At 39.4% G+C, this 22937-nt stretch overlaps 1 pseudogene across 1 annotated transcript in view; it reads left to right on the top strand.

Annotated features, from left to right (window-relative positions):
* Window positions 1-16992: 16992 nt before the first annotated feature.
* The window catches only part of LOC308355951 (L-lactate dehydrogenase B chain-like), a 36412-nt pseudogene continuing 30467 nt past the window's right edge, over window positions 16993-22937 (top strand). Inside the window, exons 1-2 of the transcript in view lie at window positions 16993-17155; window positions 17783-17839. The product of the transcript in view is annotated as an L-lactate dehydrogenase B chain-like (transcript). The remainder of the gene's footprint in view (window positions 17156-17782; window positions 17840-22937) is intronic.

Below are 22937 nucleotides of genomic sequence, written 5' to 3'. Positions count from 1 at the left end.
GTCAACGGGACTATCACCACCATCATTATGACACAAGTGTAAATGTTATTAGGATTAAAGTTGTGGAAAATAATTGACAAAGTGAGTTTCTTTCCTTCGGCTTAATGGGGAAAAGCACAACCACAAAAACACTTATCTTTAAAATGTCTGCAGTGAAGGTAGAGAAATGCCATAAAAAAACACAACATATTTCTGAAACCTCAATTTCCTCTGAGTCATCCTTAGGGAAATACAATATGAAAAGAAATCAGCACAGATTCCAGATGGGAAGGTTCCTTGAAATACCCTCAGAGTTGCATGAGGATGTCCTTTGAATTGTTTACAATGCATTAATCTACAGTGGGTCGGAACAAGAAATGTGTGATCCAGACTGATCCCTGTCTCTCTCCAAGCCCTCTTAAGTGTTCATTTTAAGTTCATCCAAATAAGAAGTATTTTGGGGGGTTTATAGAATTCAATAACAGTTACTGAGAGTCTTCTTTGAGTCTCTTAAGTCATTGCTTTAACACAATAAATGATCGTTCTATTTTTTTTTATTCCATGAATCAATTATATACTAAAAAAAAGAGGCAACAGATCAAGGAGATCAAGAGCATGAAATATGGAGGTAAACTGCCTGGGTCTGAAGATTTATGATGAATGTGTGACCTTGGACAGGTGACCTGAACTCCTTTGTCTCAGTTTTCCCATTAAGAAAACTTAATATCGGGGCACCTGGGTGGCTCAGAGGGTTGGGCCTCTGCCTTCAGCTCAGGTCATGATCCCAGGGTCCTGGGATCAAGCCCCACGTCAGGCTCTCTGCTCAGTGGGGAGCCTGCTTCTCCCCCTCTCTCTCTGCCTGCCTCTCTGCCTACTTGTGATCTCCGTCAAATAAATAAATAAAATCTTAAAAAAAAAAAAAGAAAACTGAATATCTCTTAATATGTGCTAAGATGTATATATCTTAATATGTATCTTACCTATCTCTTAATATGTATTTGTATCAAGAGGTTGATTAACACCTATCAGTTTCTTAAAAGAAGAATAAGACAGAGTTAAGTACTCAGTAAGTCTTAAATATCACTATCATCAAAATTGTTAAAATTCTTATTTTTCAGACCTTACCACAAGTATCCTCCTTCCTCCTTTCCTTCCTTTCTTCTTCATTAACAAATATTATTGAGGAACGGCTGTGTGCCAAGCACTCCTCTATGTGCCAAGGAAAAATAGGTAACCCTCCTTTCATGAGGGGGAGGCTTTTTTCCTGAGGGGTAGCCCGACAATAAGCAAACAGAACTGCACCATGATGCCAGACAGCAAGGACTGATAAGTACTAGGAAGGAAAATAGGGCAAGATAAAGCAAACATGTGACCGTAGCAAGTGTAAAGAGGGACAATAAAATATGGAAATCTGAACCACAGTAGATCATTGTTTTAGATTTCACAGTATGTAACATGTGCTTACTGCTTTAGCCTGATGGCTAGAAAGAGCGCATCTAAACTGCTGTACTTTCCTTTGTCACTTTATATTTGCCCCTGGGATATTTGGATGTCCAGATTGTCATAAAGTAGAGCTGACCACTTAAACAGAGGCCTGGAGCCGTGATATATTCTCCAGAATCTGCAGAGAATTCATAAGGCCTGAAAAGCAGTGACGGAGGGCAGTAAAGTCTCTGGTCAATACCGGAGAGGACCTCGTTAAGTAACAGTAACAGATGCATTTTGTCAACTATGAAACTGACACTTCAGGATGTGAGGGACTTGCCTTGGCTTTACAATTTATCAAATGGAATACATACCTTATGGGAGATGTAGAGATTGAAGCTAATGGTTAAAAGTAAAGCGATTCAAACCCATCATGATCAAACTCCAAAGTCCATGACATCTCCCCCAGGCAGTCCTCCTGATCCCAGCAGGCAGACAAATGTAGGCATCAAGGACGTGCTGCCTCCGGAGTAGAAGCGCCTGGACATGGGTGATGAGTCCTGTTTTGTTTTGTTTTTTTTTAAGATTTTATTTATTTATTTGACAGACAGAGATCCTAAGTAGGCAGAGCGGCAGGCAGAGAGAGAGGAGGAAGCAGGCTCCCTGCTGAGCAGAGAGCCCGATGCGGGGCTCCATCCCAGGAACCAGGGATCATGACCTGAGCTGAAGGCAGAGGCTTTAACCCACTGAGCCACCCAGGCGCCCCTGATGAGTCCCGTTTAAAGATATAGGGCCAATCAGGACAAGAAAAGCTCCACAAACAGAAGGAACTAAATAAAGTGCCTGACACTGAAGAAGACGAGAATCTAGAACAAGAGGAAAGAGATTCGAAACATGGGTAGTTACATGAGTTTTACTTATTCAGCAACCCCCTTATTAGAAAAGAGTCACGGGTTGATAAGAGATTAACAGATTTTGCCTTCTGACTCATTCTAAAAATTGTAGGCCTCCATATTCCCAATGCACATGGAGGCAGACCTTCTGCTTACAGTATAGTTAAGACACATAGAGATCAAAAACAGTTATGACACTGAAAAAATATGTGTCATAGATGCACCATTATTATTATGAGTTCATATCTGTCATCCTTAATACTGAGGATTCCTGATCCTTAGTCTTTAAATAGCAATGGGTACCACGTGTCAACCCAGCTGAATCATTAGGTACCAAGATTCAGAGATAAACACTATAGAGAAGAAAGCACATAGGTCTGGAAACTGCAATCTGGGTTTTAATTTTAATCCCCCAATCAATGAGACCTCATATACGGGTCATTCAATTTCTCTCAGATTCTATAACTACAAAATTGGCACTACTCTTGTTCTATAGTTTTTATAAAATTGTTATTAAGATCATCTGAATTCATACACTTGAAAAGTATGAAATATTGACATACAGGGTGACTAACGTGTTTCCATATAGTTGCAGGTAAAATTTTATTGAATGAGTTCTATATACGTTTAATACCAGGATCCATCATTACTTGTGTTAACTGTGGTTAATTCTTAGGCCAAATTTTCAACTCTTGCAAAAAGGAATAGCTTCTCAGATGCATCTATTTATAACTCTGAATTTTCTATGTTGGCTTTACTCAAATTTAAAAAGCCAACATCTTGAGTCCAAGTTATGAAAACATCTGAGCCTATCCACATGAAGTGGAAAGCCACCTCTGCCAGAATGGTGAGGAAAACTGCTAAGATAGGTGTTCAGGGTGACCCCTGACAGCTGAGTGTTGAAGGTTCCTTGGACTCTTCTGCGGGTGGTAATCTGAACCGAATAGGCTTCAGAGGTGGTCCTAACTGCAGATGGAAATTATCAAGGGTCCGGCACAACAACAGAACAGAAGGCAGCTGTGTTATGCAGTTGACCAGAGTCTACTCAGGGGAAAAGTAGGAAAGCTTATGAGCATGGTAGAAAGAATCTGACTCTTGGACTGGTTCGCTTATGCAACATCATGAACATTATTCACTTTCTTCTTTCTCCGTACTTACAAATATTCTCCAAGGAGTCCTGTCATGAAAGTATGTATATTTTTAGCTTAAAAAAGGACTGAGATGGGAAGAGATGTTTGGTTCTCCGATCTGTCTGAAGACATTGGGTTAACATGGACCTCAGTGACATCATAAACAAGAGAAGGATTAAATAGACAGGTTTAATGCTCAAAATGCTCTGAGTGAAGGTGCTAGAGGCCCTTAACTATATGGACCATGTTGGTTGCTCTTTTCAAAGAGTGAGAAACAGCACCATGCTATAAGGCAGAGAAATGGCTCTGTGGTCTTCGCAGATTCAAGCACCATCCACTTGGTACCAGCCTAAAGAAGAGAGTTATTTCTGTAATATGAATCTTGCAATCCCAAGCCTGTGATGGGATAGTGAATGTCCCAGGCGGCTGGTCCACAGAGCTGAACACCTCATAAGATAAAGCCTCCACCCTCGCCTAGACTTTGTTCAACATGTGAATTTTACCTACGAAAACCATCCCTGTTTGGTGGCCCATAGAAACACTGGAAATGCCCACAACAGGATTCTTTTTTTTTTTTTTTTAATTTATTTGACAGGCAATGATCACAAGTAGGCAGAGAGGCAGAGAGAGAGAGAGAGAGGAGGAGGCAGGCTCCCCGCTGAGCAGAGAACCCAATGTGGGGCTTGATCCCAGGACCCTGGGATCATGACCCGAGCCAAAGGCAGAGGCTTTAACCCACTGAGCCACCCAGGCGCCCCCCACAACAGGATTCTTGCTCTGATCAAAATTCCACCCAAATTAAAACCGGAGAGGAGGGAGATAGCTTTCTCTAACCAAAATTAACTCTGCAACTGTGTCATCCAGATGTACAAAGTCTTTGACAGTTTGTTAATAGACTACGCACAGGACTGCTTTGGAAAACAGAGAAGCTGCTGTTTGGGCATTTGACCATCAATGCCCATGAGTTCGTTGTCTGTGGGACCTTTACTGGAAATCTGAACATCTGACTGACTCCGAGAATGGCTTTGTTTGGTTCTCTGCCAATCAGGATCCTCCTAAGGCCTCAGAATCTTCTACACAACTTAGCTTCCTATCAGGTCCTATCAAGACACAGCCACAGTTCAGGGGAGCATATGTGGCATTTCAAATTATATACTCCCAAGAAAGGCGTGTCCAATTCAATTAGTTACGATGCTGGGCACTGTTCTGGATATCTGATTTTCTTACAGAATAAAGAAGGGTTGTGTGTTTTCCCACTACTTTCTCCATGTTGATGAGTTTGTACAATGCATTAAAAGCCATTTAGTGGCACCTTGTTATGTTCTAACCGGCTGTACCTACAATGATACCCAACAAAACCTACGAATCAGGCTGTCCAAAGTTCCAGTACAATTAGTCTTTAAAAAGTCAAACTCGGTCTGTTTCCTTTACGGGAAAATTCTGAGTGTTATTAGTAGAAATGGCCTAATTCATCCAAAAATTTCATTTAAAACATCATCTCAGGTCTTAGTCATCTCAGGCTGCCATAGTAAAATATCACAGACTTTAGTGGCTCAAACAACAGAAACTTATTTCCTCACAGTTCTAGCCTAGAAACCCAACAGCGAGATGTCGACATAGTTGATTTCTAGTGAGGCTGCTCTTCCTGGCTAGTAGAAGCGACCTCTTGCTGAATCCTCATGTTGTTTTTTTGGGGGTGGGGGGGGAGCGAGCGCGTGTGCACTCAAGCTCTCTGGTGTCTTTTTTTATAAGGGGATTAATCTCATCGTAAGGACCCCACCCTCAGGAACTCATTAACATATTTATTCATTCAAAAATAAACAAAAATGTTAGTCCTAATTACTGGGGCAAGGTACTAGCAATACAAGGGTGCAGAGGACACAGCCCCTGATTCTAAGGAATGCACATACAGTAGAAGAGGCATGCATCTCCCGGTAACCCAGGCACCCACCAGAAGAGAGTTCTCGTAGGTAGTGAACAACAGAAGGAAGACTTCATCAGTGGCCTCTGTGGGGCTTAAAAAATGTTCTTTCAGGGGTGCCTGGGTGGCTCAGTGTGTTAAGCTGCTGCCTTTGGCTCAGGTCATGATCCCAGGGTCCTGGGATCAAGTCCCACATCAGGCTCCCTGCTCAGCGGGAAGCCTGCTTCTCCCTCTCCCACTCCCCCCTGTTTGTGTTCCCCTCTCTCGCTGTGTCTCTCTCTGTCAAAGAAATAAAATCCCTTTTTAAAAAAATGTTCTTTCAGACACAGTTTTTTAAATTGGAAATTTACAACTTAGGAAAGAGTACACAAAGTAATACTATCATACAACATTTGAAGTGCTAACATAAGGAGGGAGACTGGGTTTTTATCTTTAAAGGTCCAGAGCTTTAAATAGAATCGATGGATGTAACTGAAGAGATAGAAATCTTGATATAAGGTAGAATTTTCTAGAAGTGAAAGCTGCTAAAGGCTGGAAGGAATTTTTTTGGAAAAGAGAGAACATAAGCCAGGAGACTCCTTTAAAGAACGCTTTGGCTTTGAAAGAGGGTTGGGGTATGCACAATTTATGTTTTCTTTTGACTCTGAGATTCTATATAATTTACCGAGATTCTGGTTAGTACATAAGAGAAACAATTTTGTTTTGAATTTCTTCTGCTTTATCGTAAAGGTAAATTTCTTTTAATGTTCCTTAGGTTTTATTTAACCCATAAATCCCATGACAGTGTCCCCAGTGGCCAAAGCCAACAGTTAGCAAACAAGTGATTATATAAGGTAGGCTTCGAGAATGGAGTGAAGAGGGTTAAACAGCAAAGCTAGAATACAGAGCAAACCTTCATTGGAGGGTGAAAGAAGCAATATCTATGCATTATTGGGGGACAAATCTAGGAGGATATGGACTTCCAGGCAAAAATACAAAGCTTGACATCAAAAAAACAACGGGCTATTGGAAGTTCTGGATTGTAGGACAGTATGGTGAAATTAACATTTTAGGAAGACTATATTGTCAGTAGTGTAAGGAGGATTCAGCAATATATTAAGCAGAACTCAGGTGTGAGTTTTGGGTAGTACGGCTGGGAGAGGGCAAGACATGACACAATGACACAGAGGATTCATCAGAACTGGTGAACTGATTGCAACGGAAAGAAAGAAAGGATCCAAAATTACAGCACTCTTTCAAGTTTGAGGTACTAAGAGAATTGTGATGCCCTGCATAGAACAGAGGAGTTAGGAAAGAAACTTAAGGAGTAATGTTTCTGGCTCCAATTCCGAGGAGGGGAGAGGTTTCCTATACCACCAAGAAATTCTCCAGCACCAGCTGAGTGTCCTACAGTTCAACTCAATTCATAATCTCTGGCTGGAGATAGTCCCACAAGACTGTTCTCCCCTTCAGATGCCAATCACAAGCCCAGGCTCTCACTTGTACCTCTGACTGACCGGCTATAAATCAGAGGTTCCTCTTTGAGTTCAGTTAATTCACTAGAGTGGCTGACAGAACTCAGGAAACGAGTTTACTCACTAGATTACTGGTTGATTAAGTGAGGAACAGCCAGATGAAAGAGATGCACAGGGCAAGGACAGAGAAAGAGCAAGGAGATTCCATGTCCTGTCCAGGTGTACCAACTCTTCCCAAATCTCCACAGTTTCACTAACCCAGAAGCTCTCTGAACCTAGTCCTTTTAGGTTTTTATGGAGGCACCATGACATACGCATGCTCGAGTCAAACATCTACCACTGGTGACAACTCAACCCTCCAGCCTTCCTTTCCAGCCAGGAGGGAGGCTGGGGTAAGACTAAGAGTTCCAACCACCTGATCATTTGGTTGTTTCTCCTCTCAACCTGCCCCAATCCTCAGGTGCTTCCCCAAACCCACCTTCTTACCATAGCAAAAGACAACTTGTTTCCTCTCACCACTTAGAATATGACATCAAGGGTTTGAGGAGCTCCTATGCCAGAAACAGGAACAAGACCTCATATATATTTCTTGCTATAAATCACAATTATCACAGTCTAGATGGAAACATCCTGGAGACCTGAAAAGATTGCAGGTCATTTTTTTAGCTCATGATTTCCTTTTATATCACGAGACCCTTACCTGAAGAGAATAATTCAGTGATGTGCAGAGTTATATCCCTCAGGAGTGAAAAAATTGTTCTTCCATTTAAAATCTATTGTCTGGGGACGCCTGGGTGGCTCAGTTGGTTAAGCAGCTGCCTTCGGCTCAGGTCATGATCCCAGCGTCCTGGGATCGAGTCCCACATCGGGCTCCTTGCTCGGCAGGGAGCCTGCTTCTCCCTCTGCCTCTGCCTGCCACTCTGTCTACTTGTGCTCACTCTCGCTCCTCTCTCTCTCTGACAAATAAATGAAAAAAAAAATAAAGAAAACCTTTTAAAAAAAATTTTAAATAAATAAATAAATAAATAAATAAAATCTATTGTCTGAATAGAAGATAATTAAATTACTACTGGCTCTGTATCACTTTATCTTTGGTTAACTTTCGATTCTTTTATATCAATAACAACAAAACAATTTTATTTTTTACATTTTTCGAATTTGTCATTATTTCAAGGTAGTTTCATTCCAGCAAGTCATGCACTGGTTTTCTAAGAAAAGGATCCAATTCTGTTCCTAAAAGGTCTTTCAAATTACACTGTAATTTTGTTTAGATAACTGTATATTATTACATTATTTTATGCTATTAAAAATCATGTAATAGTATTTCACTCATATGGCAAGCTGTTCTTTTGCATAAAATATTTTATTGTGAAGAAACACATCTTCCATAATTAAAAAGACAGAATGATATATATTGAACCCATTTTCTGCCTTCACCAATTATCAGCTTTTGACCAATCTTGTTTTTATTTCTTCCCTATTCATTTAGCCCCCACCTCAAGTAATTTTAAAGAATATTCTAGACACTATATTATTTTACATCTAAATAGTTCAGTACACATCTCTAAAAGATATGGACTTTTTTTAAAAAATACAATCACAATGTCATTATCGCATTTAATAAAATTAAAATTCCCTAATAGTCATATACCCAAATTATCTTATCACTTTATTAGAGTTTCTTTTGGCTTCTAAATCCAAATAAAGTCCATATATCATGATTGATTGAGAGCTCCCCTAAGTCACATTTCATCTATGGGTACTTCTTCAATCTATTTTTTTTTTTTTCCTTTCAACTTTTTGTTGAAGAGACTCTATTTTGTCCTGTAGTTTCCCATTGTCTACATTTTGCTGATTGCATCCTCATGGGTGTCATTTTACATGTGTCTCTTTCCTCTACTTGCTGTAAAATGTTAAATAGATGAAATGGTTTCATCAGTGTCAAGTGTAATTTCCTTTTAGGCAAGACTACTTCATAGGTGGTGGTGTGCTCCATTAGGACATATGTAATGCCTGGTTGTCTCTCTTTTTGTGATTTTAGCAGCCATTGGTGATCATTGTCATATCTCTTATACAACATATTATTCACAAGAAAGTGCTCAAATTTTCCAACATTTAAATTACTCTCAGGAAGCTCTGAAAGAGCTACCAATAAGTTCAGCACTCCCCTATTTATTTCTTATGACATTATCTTTGTCTCCTAAAATATTTAATAAGTAATTTAAGAATACATATATTTAAGTAACCTAGGAATAACAACCAAAAAAGCATTTGGTTATTTGAATGCATATATCATAAACACAAAGTTTATTTACCTTTAAATATGTTCTGTTTTTTGTTTCTTCCATATTATCAATTTAGAAAATAACTTATCCTTTTAAATAAGCTTTTGCCATTTTTTTTTAAAGATTTTATTTATTTATTTGACAGACAGAGATCACAAGTAGGCAGAGAGGCAGGCAGAGAGAGAGGAGAAAACAGGCTCTCCACGGAGGAGAGAGCCCGATGTGGAGCTCGATCCCAGGACCCTGGGATCATGACCCGAGCCGAAGGCAGAGGCTTTAACCCACTGAGCACCCAGGCGCCCTGCCATTTTTTTCTAATTCAAAACCTTTTACACTGACATTACAGAGCACAAGTTGTTCTTATTTGCATTTTACAATAGTCAAGCCATCTTGTGTTTTCTAGACACAGACCTCACCTTGAAAATGATGAGTTTTTATCTCCTATTCAACACTTTGTTTTCCAATATAATTTGCATAAAATGTTTATCTGTGACTTTAATAAAATTTAATAATTTATATATCCATAATAAGAGAATTATTAAGGATGTAAAAATTTTTACACATTTTTCTTTGACTCCAAGTATGCTTGTTGTGTATTGACTCACATTAATGTAAAATACCTCTTCCTTCAGCTCTCCAGTTTTTTAAAAATTTACTTCTTATATTCGAATATGAAAAAGGTACCTACTTTTTGGTTTCTGTGCTGTTCATGGATGGAGCTTTTAAAGCAAACACACACATTTTTTCTCCTTTTTTTCCATCATTATACCAGTCTGACCAAAACATGGTGGTGAGAAAAATAAAATGTGGAATCAGACTTATAAATACCGAGAACAAACTGATGGTTGCCAGAATGGAAATGGGTCAGGGCAGGGGCAAAACAGGTGAAGGGAAGAAGGAGATACAGGCTTCCAGTAATGGAATGAATACATCAAGGGAATAAAAGACACAGCATAATAAATATAGTCAATGATACTGTAATAGTTTGTTATGCTGACAGATGGCAGCTACATTTGTGGTGAGCACAGCCTAACACATAAACTTCACATTGTTGTGTTGTACACCTGAAACTAATGTACCATTATTTTTCAACTGTACTCAAACTTAAAAATTAAAAAAAAAAATAGAAGAAAGAAAGAAAAGAAAAGCAAGGGCTAGTATAAGTCCTGGAAAAATAAAGTTGTTGTTTCTCAATCATCTGAGAAGTGCCAAAGTTTCCAAAGTTAAAGAAAAAATAAATCAACCAAAGAAATCCCAGAAAATGTTTTATATTTGGAAATAATTTCTCTTAAAAATATTAATGTAGCATTGCTCTGGTTTTAAATGGACCTTTCTCTCTAATCAGGCTGCTTTATAGCAAAAAAAGAGAAGAGAAGAAGAGCTAGGTCGTGCAGTGACCTTTAGAAAGGTCTATTCACCTCCTGTAACCTTTTTGTCAGTTTACTTTTTTGGTGGTTGTTCCATTTGAGGTGTGAGAGAAGGAAGAGTTCTCTCTGAAGAAACTGAGCAGATTAAAGACAATAAATTATTATGTCGGAGTGAAAGCTCAAATAAGAAACACCATCAGGAGAATGGCCAGATGGTCTGGATAATGATGCTGTATATACCCAAAGAAAACCACAGCTGTTTATAAATGCATCTGTTGACAAATGTTCATTTTGAATGGAAATCTACTCCAATGAACCAATGAGACTATTTAATTGAAGTTTAATATGAAAGCAGAAGAAATTTAATAATAGAACAGAACTTTAAAGAACGATCAGCCTTCTGCTCAGCACGCACCCTCGTTCTTTTGAATATATTTTTATTGTATACTAGTTGGGGCTAATCACAACCAAATGTTGGAGTGTGTATTCCATACAGTTGGTCTCAGCATATTTGCATCCCATGTGGTAAAGAGTTTTCCACTCAAAACCTTAATTACTCTGATGCATGTGCGTGAGTGGACAGGATGTATATATCTATGGAAATTAACATGGCTCGGAGTTACATCCTGATTCCCGAGGAATAACTTATACCCACAGGAAGTCATCAACTTTTGCCTTCCCTCTAAAATAATAACGAGACGCTCATCTGCCTCATAGAAACAGAGCCACATACTGTTTCTTAGAATTTATAAAATTATTCAAGACCTAGGTCTGTAAAGATTTTTAAAAACAAGGGTTCTGTTTCCATGATGCCTAGCTCTTTCCTAAACATAGATCAGACAGATCTGCCAATTCTCCACCATCATCAGACACTGCGGAGCTGAAGGAATATCAGAAGGTCCTTGGAGTCAGGCACCTGTTACTGGCCAGGTGAAAGCCGAAACACATATGACTTACGTTATTACAAACGCAACTGGTGCAAGGAACACACAAGATAATTTCGCTCAACCAGTTTTCCTAGGTGGCTCAGTTCGTTAAGCTCTTACTCTTGATTTTGGCTCAGGTCATGACCTCAGGGTCATGAGATTGAGCCCCATGTCAGGCCCCCTGCTCAGCACAGAGTCTGCTTGTCCCACTCCCTCCCACGGCTTGTGTGTGTGCTCTCACTCTCTCATAAATAAACAAACAAACAAAGTCTTAAAAACAGGGTATATTTGCCTAAAGTTTAATAATTAACAAATATCTGTAGTATGTGAAAGGGTTTCAGTTAATAGACTGAACACTTAAATTTTAAATAAACGTCATCTTTAACACATTCAGACCCAAATTCTTAACTATTTTCATTGGTTCTTCTTGGGGTAGTTCACATTTAACTTCTTGGTGTTTCTTGTACTGGATGAATGAACGCTCTTGCTACAATTCTTAAGCCTCTTCCCTGTAGCACTCAGGGTAGTTGAACCACATCTTCCTGCTTTACTATTAATTTGACAAGTAAGTTAAATCATTGTTTATTTTTCTTCTTCAGGTGACTCAAAACCAATATTATTAATTTTGCCATCAGGTAAGTCTTTTCTTCAACTCTTCGGGTTGTCTTGCCCACGAGATACAGATCCAGAAATGTAAGCTTCAGTCACAATAGCCCTAATGTAATGCAAATCCTTACAGGTAACTAAATTGTTTTGTACCCAAAGACACTCAGGTCATTTTAGAGCAATATATGTGGGCTCATGCCTAAAACATACCAGAATATCTGGGGAGGCTCTTGACATGGAAGCCATCGCCACAGGTAGGACTGGGAGCATCAACCAATAAGGAGGCAGATTTTTGTTAACAATGATTGATAACAATTCAGGTGGTTTTATTATCCTTAAGAGTCTTACAAGTGCAATAACCACAATCCTCACTCCTCCTTAGCATGCTGGTGTTTTTAATTCCACCTGGAACTCATTTTCTCAAGAAAGTCACTTGGACATGTTTTCCCCTTAGATAACTTCTAGACACCGAAACATATTCTAACTGGAAAAGTGAAAATTTCTCCTCAAATCATCTGGCTCTTTTGTCTACAAGAGGCCAAACATCTGGATATTTGGGATACCTCCAAATGATTGACTGAATTTTTCATTTTTAACCAACATTTCTGGCATCATGGAAACAAAGCATCAGGCTTTGTTTACACAGTGGCTTCAAGCCAATTGCTAAAGAGTAATCCGGTGCCTACTTACAAGAGCTGCCCTGTCTGATAAGAGGAAACATCTGCTATTAGTTACTTCTTTGTTCTGTAACCTAAGAGGGCTGGAGGAGTGGAAGGGTTGGCAACTGATAGCAAGAGGTGAGATCAGAGATAAAAAGAGGGGCTAAATCTTGAGAGACTATGTTAAAGAAAGAGAGACCCACAACAAGGAAATAATGAGTTCACACTTGATTCTAGAAACAATCACTCTGGTCACAGGTTATCAACTTGACCAGCGTCAGAGTAACTGGAGATGAAATAATCTATAAAAGGTCTCTTGGCAGTTATTCAAGTGAGGGATTGATGATGGTCTGGACTAGAGTATCGACAGTAGTCATGGAGAAGCAGTGAAGATTTCTGCACCTAGTGGAAAGGATCAAAAACATACTTTAGGAGATTTAATATGACAGTGCTATATAGGACCAAATGGAAAGGAAAGCAAACTGGAAGCTGGAATAATAGACTATGTGAGAAGTAAGGGTCTGAACAAGAGTAACAGCTATGGGAATGGAGGAGGAAATGGGTAGGAGAGAGGTGAGAAACTTAGAATGTCTAGGATCCAGCAGAATCTTGCATGAAGAGTGAGGATAAAGGTATATTCCAAGATTAGCAAGGTTTCAACACACGGTGACTGAGAAGATGATAACAATAACACAATAACAAAACAACAACAAAATAGGGAATCAGAAAGTTTGGCTTTGATGAAAAAGGAGAGTTCGTCTTGCTGGTGATGCTGGCGACATTACAGCTCAGTGAAGATATCTGACTAGTGGTTTAGAAGGCAGAACTGGAACTTAGGTGTGTGGCTAGGACAAGATATATAGATTTGAAATGAGAAAAGTGAATGAACTCATCAAAGAGAAAGAGACCATGAAGGCCTTCCTCATAGAAGAGGGAACATGAGACAAATCGGGGGACAGAAAAAGAATAATCCTCAAGAAAGACAGGAAGAACGAAATAAGAGAGACCAGTATCATGTGAGCCAAGTGGCACAATCCCTCTGCCTGGTTCCCTCTACCTTATGTTTCCCAGGTATAGGACTTTCCTTCAGAACTTTCCTACTCATCTGAGCTGCCAGTTTTGTAAAGAGAAAGAACACCCCTGGACTGGGATGAAATAATTTCTTTCTCCCAAACACCAGACTAGCATTGGGTCTTACAAGTAATTATTTTGACAACTGGACTATGACCATAGCTCTCCCATGTATTTTTCTAGCTCTGATTTGTGTTGCATGGGGAGAGCTCTCTACTGTACTGATTACCCTCTAGTTCCTTTGGATCATCTACTGTCTTCTTCATCCTTCTTGTGTCTTTAGCCTGGTGACGTGACCCAGTTGTTTCTCTTGGAATTGAGACCAACAAAACCCCAGTCTATCTGCCTACATCTCTGAAAGTCGGTCCCTTAGGACCATGGACATATTGGTAGACTCACATCACTTATGCACATACATAAATCAGAAATTACCCTTTATTTTTAACCCTCTACTGACTTCCAGTGGCCAGTGGCTCCAGCACGCCATTTAGAATGCAGAACTGACATTTTTAGTTTGAACATACTTAGGACAGATCCCAAGAGGGGGAGAAAAGTTCAAGAAGGGAATGAAAAAATCCAATGCTGTAGAAAGGTTGGGGATAAGAGAGAAAGGATAATTGCATCTGGTAATGAATAATGGATATTTAAAAGGCACTAAAATGTTGATAGCAGAAGGAAGATTATATTAGATAAGGAAAAAATGAGTTCTTCCATTTATAGAAATTAAGTCCACGTAAGCAAGTGTTAGGTATTAATAACTTCCACTTAAGTGTTAAGTATTAAAACCCACTTATTTAAGGCTTTCTTCAGTATCTTAACAACTTTTATAAAAGCTTCTACAGTGTAAATTTCAACTAGAGGTGCTCTCTCTCGCTTGCTCTTTTTCCTGGTCACTCCCTTGCTAAATATGTTCCTGTAACCAGTACATGGTTAGTGCTGACGGTACAACTTGAACTCAGCAAAAAAGAATTCCCTATTTAGTTTTTAACCTTTTCCCATTGCTCTTCACATTCAATTACTTGTTTAGAAAGTGATTCCTGTTGATATCGGATCCTCCCCAGCTGGTCCTACCAGACATTTATTTGAGGCACCAACACAGATGAAAATCAACTACAGCTATGAAGGAAATAAAATGAGTTTATGGCAGACTGTATTCAATAAAAAAGGAGCAAAGCAAGCGTTTTCCTGTCCTCTTAAAGTACTAACAGTATTACTACGAAAGCAAAAAGGACAGGATTGAGAACAAATTCTCCCTTCTACAGCAGCCATCCCACATTCCACTGCCATCCTGGAATATGGAAACTTCCAACTCAACTGACAACAGGAAAGTCTCTGACCCTGAACTCTTGAAATGTTCATAGGAGAGACTTTGCAACTTCTGGTTATCTCTGGGTATGTAAAAACACAGGGTTGCCTTGAAAATGTCCAAAGCTATGGAACCATCTCTTCTGTAATAGTGTGGGGTGAGAAACATGAGTATTGCTACTGTCTAAGCAGTCAGTCAGTGTTTTGAACTCATAAAAATAGAAGATCTTATCATGAGTTCATTCTAGCGGATAGTGCATGTAGTTTCACAATGTTAGTTGATCATTTAGAGCAGACGACTATGTCAACACTGCATCCTATTCTTCTTTCTTCTTTGAGGGCAGAGTCCTGATTTTGTCCACTTCCCTCTGGGACTAAGTTAAAAATGACCCTATTCCAATTCCAGAGGTAAATCCTGGCTGGTATAAATTAGTCAAGGTGCGCCCTTTCTTCTTGCTATTTATGAGTTTGTAAGAGGGCATAAGACCTTATTCCCGCCAATGAATTGTAAAAGGAAGTCTGTGGAGTCTTCTGAGATATATTCCCAGCTCCCTTCTGGCCACTGCTAGGCCTTAGATGTGACACCTCTTCCAACCATGGGATAGCCAATCTGAGGGAAAATCTAGCAAATATGCAAGTCAAGGGCAAAGGGATCCTGCATCCCTAACAACTTCCTTGAGCTAGAGAGTCCAAAAATGCTGAACCCCTCCAACCCTATGGATGACCAACTCTGGGATGTAATACCTTTGGTTCTTATTTGCTGAATCTGATATCTTTAAATTGCAAAAAAATACATTTTAACTATTTTGGGGTCTACCATTTCAATGTTATTCAAGGGAGACACTTGAGTATGGTGTGGGTTATAGAATTCAGTAATCATATTCAAAAGCAGAAATCAGAAATCAGAAAAGCTTTCCTGTTGTATATGAAGGAGTCACAAGAACCTTGGTCCTGAATATTATATTAATCTCTTGGAAATCACATCAAATAATAACAATTTCAGTAGTACCATCACCATTATTTGTCAAGTACTATGCTAGGTGTTTCACATATCTTATCTCCTTTGTTTCTGTTATTAATACTGTAAAGTAGGGACCAATAATCCCTAATTGTCAGATGAGGGCCGCAGTGAATTATAGGTACACAGTGAATTATAGCCATAACCATTATTTTGTGCTTACTATAAGCACTTTATAATGTAGCATTAACTCATTAATCATTACATCAACTCTATAAAGAAAATACTTTTATCTTCCATTGTTCCACCAATGGGGAAACTGAAGCCCAGAAAGTGTAAGCCAGTGTCTCAAAATCACAGAAATGGTAAGTGGCACTATATAACTACAGAGCCCCATACTTACTCTCTCCCCACACACTAGAGCCAAGACTCAGAAATACAGCCCCATCGGTCTAACTTCTAAGCCAGTGTTTTTTCCCCTCAGTGTTGGGTAGGAAGGTCAGGATATATTTTGGCTGCCTCCTCTGTCTTAGAGACCCAGGATGGAATGAAAACTTAAAAACACTTTTTATTACATGAATGGCACAGGCAAACACTCTGATTTGGGCAAGGGGAAATCACACAACCTGATCCCTCTTTGACTCCGGAAAGCTTCTGCTGTGTCCTAGAGAATGACAAGGAATAATGAGCTCAATCCACAAGCCAGCATCAAGGCACACATGGCAACACCGTCCACGCCCTTCCGTAGCAAGTCAGCCAAAGTGATGCGCGTGAATTCTTGTCCCACTGTTGCAGCTGATGAAAGAATTTAATGTGACTATTCAGACTGTGAACATCACTGAAAGTAGGGGAAAATCAAAAACATATTCAAAAATAGACGCAGAGGATGTAGGGCAAAAATGAGATAGCACGGTCCTGTTCACTTTGTCCTGCTGAATCCTTATTGATTGCTGAAACAAAGACAAGGTGTAATTGTGTTTCCATCTTTTTCTGAGGATTATCATTCAACTACTATGTACCAGCCTACCGTTGCTAGGCTCTGGGGATGGAGCCCCCGGTATTGTCCCATCAGACGTAAGAACAATCCAAGTCCTTACTTAGATCTACAAGGGTCTCAGCAGCACTTACGACCACCTTTGCCCCTTCCCACACCGCTTCAGCCACACTGCTCTCCAGGTGCGGCTGGCTGGTGGGACAGGTGGAACAAGCTTGGGCCTCAGTATTTGCCCTGCCCTCTTCCTTTCTCCAGCTGGACCACGCTTCTCCCAGGTCTCCAGAAGACTACACTTCCCTCATTTACACAACTGGCTCACTCCCTCCCCTGATTCAGATGTCAGATGCTCAGATGGCACCCCATCTGTCACTATCCTCTCACCGTATTTCAGTTCACATTACTTATTTATTACATATTTATCTGTTCATTTATTTTTTATTGTCTCTACCTGCTCCTGCTCAATTTTTGTAGGACTTTCTTCTGTTCATGGCTCTATCCTTAGCATCTACCATAGTGACTGACACATGCTCCTCAATAAATATTTGTTGAAAAAAGTAAAGGCAACACCGATGGATATGACAGGAGCTCTAGGAAATGTTAGAGTCTCCTCCGAAGACTCACAGATCAGCACTGTAATATAGTAAATGCCAAAGGGTTTATAATGTTAGGATTTAACTGAACAGTTGTTTGTCTATTATATAGTACAGTTAAGCCTAAACCCCAAATGGCTGTCTTTTCTATTTTCGTATCTGAACATAGGTTAATAATAACAAAAACTTTATTGCTGCTACAATTGTTGAAATCCGCAGGTGTTCTCCTGGTTATTGATGTGGAAATTGCTGGTTGCCCCTTATTTAATAGTGCTGGTAAGTCAGGTCTTCCCTTGTAACATAGAAACTTGTAATACAATGAATAGGGGATGGTGACACTAGCAAAAATCTAGGGCAAGCAAGAAGTATTGTTCTTGATTCCCTGTCACACCTAAAATCAACTTAAATGAATTTTGCAATAGCCTTGGCATTTGGAAATGTGGGTTGCGTGAGCAACTTCTACCCAAGCAAATCCAGTACATTCCATTTTTGTGCTGAACATGAGGCTGGCCTAAAAACTGGTGCCAAAACCAGATGTTTGACTCTGGAAAAAGCATTCCACACATTCAGCAAGAACATTTCTTGGCAAATTCAAGCCAATGGTACAGGACACATATGTGTCTCCATGGTTGATAGTGCAGAAAACACATTGGTTATTTACAGGAAGCATTATAAAATTGGATATATTTATAGAAATGCCTGTGAAACATGCAGTTATTTTTAACAAGGGAGAGTTTAGTGCAGATGCATAAATTGTCTTACAAATGAAACGATTGACTGCAACACAATCCATACTTTCAGATATCCTCTGATTGCTTTACCATCAAGTGTTTATTATATATGGCAAACGACATGGAATGTATGAAAAGATTTAATAAGTACAGCTCTCAATTTCTGAAAAAGTACATGACCTCAAAGAAAACTGAGAGGCTCATGCTTGTGGAGGAATCAAGTGTGCCTGAGAAATTGGCCACACCCATTTTATGGCCATCAACATACAACATAGGACCTACTAGACCAAGTCTTTGCTCTTGCCTTTGGTCTTTACAGGTTGTAGTAATGGATGTGACTGAATTCTTCAGTGCACTCCACTGTGTCCTCTGCACTAATGAAAGACCTCAACTGATAAATGAACAAGAATAAGACAACCAGGATTTTGCTTCCTAATGATTCACGTGAAAGCCAGGGTCCCCTAGGTGGCCTAGACAGTTGAGCATCTGACTCTTGGTTTCAGGTCAAGTCATGATCTCAGGGTTGTGGGACTGAACAATGAGTTGGGCTCCATGCTTAGCGGGGAGTCTGGTCAGGATTCTCTCTCCCGCTCTCGCTCTCTCCCTCTGATCCTCTCCCCAGTTGCACTCATTCTCTTTCTCTTTCTCTCTCTAAAATAAATAAACAAGTCTTTAAAAAATGAAAACTAAAAAAATAAAATTATGTGAACACCAATATAGACATATTTAGAGGTAACTCCCCATACAAAGTTTTATATTATTAAGTCCTCAACAGACCTCCCTCTCTCACCTTCACTGATGTGCTATAAATAAATACAAAATGGTATGAATCCAAAGGAGGAAAAAGTCACTATAAATAGAAAAGTTATGGCTCTTTGGAGAATGTAGGTTTTGAATTGAGCCACAAAGTCTGGGTAGGATGTGAAGAATACAACAAAGGAAATCCCATGTTGGAGGGAGATGGCAGGAACAAATGATAAATTCTCATGACAGTGTGGCATGATCTTACCCTGAAGCAGCTAGTAAGAACAGAATTACGTAGGAATTAATTCTGGCTAAAGAGAAAAATAGATGATTTCCCCTGCTTGTTGTTCACACTGCCTCCATAACCTAGAACAGTGTCTGGCACGCAGTAGACATTCAGTAAATATTTACTGTGAAAAAAAACACAAGTAGACCTATGTTGAACTGACTATGATATTACCATTGAAGAGGGATCCCAAAGTACTGAAACACAAAGCTGAGGTCAAGGGAAGGGAGTAAGCCTTCAAAGCTCTGTTGACATGGGATTCTCACTTATCAGCCTCTGATACATAAAAATCTAAGAAGTTGTCACTCCCATCCTTACAATTGGAAGACAGTTAACAATCTGAAAATCAATGGACCCCTCAGATAATTGGGTCACAGGGCAAACTGCCACCCTGAAATCTGGAGAGACAAGAGGATATAGAATATCGTCACCAAGATCTGCTTACCTGGAGCTAAAGTTGTAGGAGCCATAAACTGGTAGGACATCTTAATGGAATTTTGCCAAATAATTAGAGACTGAGCATGAGAAGCTAGTGTGAGAATGAGAGACTCCTGGAGGCCACAGTCTTAGGGGACCCCCCACATTTTCATGGGTTTTATATCTAAGAATCCCACCAGGGTCTCATAGTGAAGAGCCAAAAAAATTCCCTATGTTTCTGGCAGGAGGAGAGGAAAAGTAACCTCATATTTGAAAAAGCTCCACAGCATTCTCCATAACCAAGGACTATGATGCAGGGGAAAAAACTCTACCAGAGCCTTATCCCACTTGAGGGAAGTGCAGTCAGCCCCCACTAGCCTTCCTGTCTCTTCTAAGGTAGAGGGAGAGACAAGAAATCTTCGGAAGGTCATAGCACAGGGACACAGGCCCACCCAAAGGCTAAGACTGAATCACAAGATTAAAAACCAGAGTACTTCCTCACCCTCCAATATTTTACACCACATAATGTGGCTCCAGTGTAATAACAATGGACTTTTGGCTAAAAGAGCAGCAAGACATCACCTCCTGTCAAGGAGGAGTATTTAGAGAAGCCCAAAGACAACAGGAAAAATAAAAAACTAGGGTACCAGAGTAATTTGAAGACGTGGACACCTATAGCTACAGCAAAATTAAACAGCCCAGTTCCTAGCTAGATCAACATCAAAGCTCACATTAAAGAACTATTGACCTCGGGATGCCTGGGTGGCTCAGTGGGTTAAAGCCTCTGCCTTCGGCTCAGGTCATGATCCCAGGGTCCTGGGATTGAGCCCCGCACTGGGCTCTCTGCTTAACAGGGAGCCTGCATTCTCCTCTCTCTCTCTGCCTGACTCTCTGCCTAATTGTGATCTCTGTCAAATAAATAAATAAAATCTTAAAAAAAAAAGAACTATTGACCTCAATTTCTGTTCTCTGATAAATCGTGTCCCACTTCCAGTAAAAAATTGCAAGAGAGATAAATGGCAAATAAAAACACAATTTAAAGACACAAAGGAAGTATGAGATCCAGACTCAAATATGACAAAAATTGTGGTGTTATCAGACAGGAAGGGAATTTAAGATGACCATAATTAATATGTCAAAGGCTTTAATGGAAGAAGTAAACACCATGCAAGACCAGATGGGTAATGTAAGTAGAGAGATGGTAACTCAAAGAAAGAACCAAAAGTAAATGCTAGAAATTGAAAACTCTGTAACTAAAATTTAAAATACCTCTGGGACACCTGGGTGGCTCAGTGGGTTAAGGCCTCTGCCTTCGGCTCAGGTCATGATCCCAGGGTCCTAGGATGGAGCCCCATATCGGGCTCTCTGCTCAGAGGGAGCCTGCTTCCCCCTCTCTCTCTGCCTGCCTCTCTGTCTACTTGTGATCTCGGTCTGTCAAATAAATAAATAATTTTTTTAAAAAATTATTTACTAAAAAATTATTTATTAAAAAAATTTTTTTAAAAAATACCTTTAATGGCCGCATCTCTAGAATATTTATGTCCAAGAAAAGAATCAGTGAGCTTGAAGACATGTTAGGAGAAACTTCCCAAACTAAAACACAAAGAAGAAAAAGAATAGGAAAAAAATCACATATTCAAGGAGGGAGCTAATTAAGAGATGGGTAGACAGATAAACACACAAACATACATACATGTGTATATATATATACATGTGTGTGTATATATACACATACTAGTATATATAGTATATATAGGCATATATTATGTTTTAAATATTTTTACATATAGTTGATATATAGCACTCTGTAACAAGCAACTTCCTATGATTTTTACATATATTGACTCATTTAATCCTCAAAACAACTCTATGAAATAGATCGTATCATTGTCCCCATTTTACTGATGAGGCTATACAGAGCAGTTTCCTTTCCCAAGATATATGGCTAGTAAATGGTAGTCTGAGAAATGTCAAGATAAAGAAAGTAGAGGAGGAGTGAAGAGTCACAGACCCAAATCTAAGAGAAGTCAAGACGTGACCAAGGAATTCAATGAACATGTTGCTAAATTGAAATCAAATGGATAATAAAAGCTGTAGCAGGATATAAAGGCCAAGACTGTAAACTGTCTCCACTATGGCCCATCTAATGGGTTAGAGGATTTATAACGGGAAGTATAAGATCAAGCTGAAAATGCTAAGTGGGCAAGAAAATGGAAATGCTTGACTATGAGGATGAGCCATAAGCAGTAGGAACTGTAGAGGTATGTGAATTAAATAAGATTTAATAGGAAGGAAGTAGATAGAAGGATGGGTGGGCATTATTAGGCTTTCATGGGATTACAGACATAATTATGAACTAAATTGGTGCTAAGGACTTGAAAGTGACTTGAAAGCAGTTGCTTTTCAGCATAGAGATGAATGATCCTCCCAGCAACCTGAGCACCAGGAGCACATGATACAGAAGACACAAGGAGTCAGCGCAGCTGCTTAGATGATCCAGGGGTCCTCAAGTGCAAATCCAAGAACTATCTTTCTGTTCAGCCTGCCATCCTTACCAACTATAATTATTTACTGAAAACCCATTATATTCCTGATGAAATTCTAGGCACCCTGAGAATTCTCATAGCATGAAGGTGATAGCCAAATCTTTGCCTTCAATGAGAACACATACTAATGAAAACATTTCCTTTTGATCTGGGACCAATTGCTAAAGTTGTATGTTTGAACACATGGATGTCTTTTTTACAAGCAAAGCACAAAACCAGAGGCTGAACAACGCTTTTGGAAGCAAAAAATCTGTGATCATTATCTGGCTTTCCAGAAACATCTGGAATTTGAGTTTCTATTTTCATTACTCTGGAAAGCAATAAGCTTCCTCCTGACATTCACCTCCAGGTGACCTTATTGTAAGAGTCCTTAAAAGGAGCCCCATATTTGTCTATGGAAGTCACATCTAAGACATTGCCTGCATTGTCTTGTGATTCATGTCTGCCTTGGAAGTGAGCTGTGAGTGACTCTTAACATGTAAGAGTGCTTCTGTGCTAGCATTTAACTTATTTTCATAGGACCAACCTCTTCAAAATTTCCAGATAATTTATAAATGTTAATTCTAAAGTTATTTGGTCCCTTTGCTGCAATCAACTAACTCAGAGTAAATAAGGAAAAAGATCTTGCAATTAGGTCAATTTTTCACTTT

This window comes from Martes martes (genome assembly GCF_963455335.1).
Source record: "Martes martes genome assembly, chromosome: 15".
NCBI classification, from domain to species: Eukaryota; Metazoa; Chordata; class Mammalia; order Carnivora; family Mustelidae; genus Martes; species Martes martes.
This window is presented reverse-complemented; position numbering and strand designations above follow the sequence as displayed.